The sequence below is a fragment of the Sinocyclocheilus rhinocerous genome, unplaced genomic scaffold (assembly GCF_001515625.1).
Source record: "Sinocyclocheilus rhinocerous isolate Xijiao unplaced genomic scaffold, SAMN03320098_v1.1 scaffold11263, whole genome shotgun sequence".
NCBI classification, from domain to species: Eukaryota; Metazoa; Chordata; class Actinopteri; order Cypriniformes; family Cyprinidae; genus Sinocyclocheilus; species Sinocyclocheilus rhinocerous.
This window is the reverse complement of record NW_015660581.1, coordinates 2,539-4,674: the sequence shown is the minus strand read 5'-3', so window position 1 is coordinate 4,674 and position 2,136 is coordinate 2,539.

Below are 2,136 nucleotides of genomic sequence, written 5' to 3'. Positions count from 1 at the left end.
GGAAGCTAATCCCGTATTTTCTAATAATATTACCAAGGGGCAACATGTATATCGAAAATAGCAGAGGACCTAGGACAGATCCTTGTGGCACTCCATATTTTACTGGTGATAATTGAGATGACTCCCCATTTAAATGAACAAGGTGGTAGCGATCGGACAGGTAGGATCTAAACCATCTTAAAGCCTGCCCTTGAATACCTGTATAGTTTTGTAATCGATCTATGAGTATGTCATGATCTATAGTGTCGAACGCAGCACTAAGATCAAGTAAAACTAGCAATGAGATACAGCCTTGGTCTGACGCAAGAAGCAAGTCATTTGTAATTTTAACAAGTGCAGTTTCTGTGCTATGGTGGGGCCTGAAACCTGACTGAAATTCTTCATAGAGATCATTTTTTTGCAGGAAGGAGCGCAATTGTGCAGACACAACTTTTTCTAAAATTTTTGACATAAAAGGAAGATTTGAGATGGGTCTGTAATTTGCCAGTTCACTAGGATCTAGTTGTGGTTTCTTAATAAGAGGCTTAATAACCGCCAGCTTGAATGGTTTTGGGACGTGACCTAAAGACAACGACGAGTTAATAATATTGAGAAGCGGTTCTTCTGCTACAGGTAACAACTCTTTCAGTAATTTAGTGGGTACAGGATCTAACAGGCATGTTGTTGGTTTAGATGCAGTGATAAGTTTATTTAGCTCTTCCTGTCCTATAGTTGTAAAGCACTGCAGTTTATCTTTTGGTGCGATGAATGAAGCTGAAGTATTATACGCTGTAGAATCTACATTTGTTATTGTATTTCTGATGTTATCTATTTTATCAGTGAAGAAATTCATAAAGTCATTACTATTAAACTGTGAGGGAATATTTAGATCGGGTGGCGTCTGGTTATTTGTTAGTCTAGCCACTGTGCTAAATAAAAACCTTGGATTGTTTTGGTTATTTTCTATGAGTTTGTGGATATGCTCGGCCCTGGCAGCTTTTAGAGCCTGTCTATAGCTGGACATACTGTTTTTCCACGCAATTCTAAAAACTTCCAAGTTAGTTTTTCTCCATTTGCGCTCAAGACTACGAGTTTTTTTCTTGAGAGAATGGGTGTTACTGTTGTACCATGGCGCAGTACGTTTTTCTCTAACCTTTTTCAATTTGATGGGGGCAACAGCTTCTAATGTATTAGAGAAGATAGTGCCCATGTTGCTAGTCATTTCGTCTAGTTCATGTGTACTTATTGGTACACAGAGCAGTTGAGATAAATCAGGCAGTTTATTTGTGAATCTGTCTTTGGTGGCTGGAACAATAGTTCTGCCCTGACGATAACGCGGAGCCATGTAGTTAATATCAGTAATACGCAGCATGCACGATGCAAGGAAATGGTCAGTAACATCATCACTTTGAGGTACGATATCTATATCAGTAAGATCAATTCCATGCGATATAATTAAATCTAGCGTATGATTAAAACGATGAGTGGGCCCGGTGACGTTTTGCTAATGCATCATTTGTATTATCAACGTGAATGTTAAAATCTCCGACAATTAGCGCTTTATCAACAGTAACCAATAGGTCTGAGAGGAAATCTGCAAATTCTTTTAGGAAATCTGTATATGGCCCTGTTGGTCTATACACAGTAGCCAGAGCAAGAGATACGATAGATTTCTTTTGCATATCTGACAGTGTAACATTAAGCATTAGTATTTCGAATGAGTTAAACCTGTATCCTGTCTTCTGAGTAACATTGAGAATATCACTATATATTGTTGCAACACCGCCGCCACGACCAGTCTGACGGGGCTCATGCTTATATGTAATGAAAATGTTTCTCTCCGTTACAGTTGTATCATCTTGTTAAGTGTAGAGGAGGCACTTGATTCCTGCATATTTCTGACAAATGATAGTAGGGCCTAATAAAGTTTTTGCTTTGTAGGAATGAGTAGAAAATCAATGAACTGTGAATTTACATGAACCACATGAGCTGGAGCTGAAAACACTGAATACAGACGAGAATCACATAATACTGAACAAAAAGACACCAGGCATAAGCAGAGAAACACGAGGGTTTGTTCAATAAACTTTATTCCGTCAATAATGATCTCCGGTTGATGTTGTACAGATATAATAACAATCACATGATCACATTGAT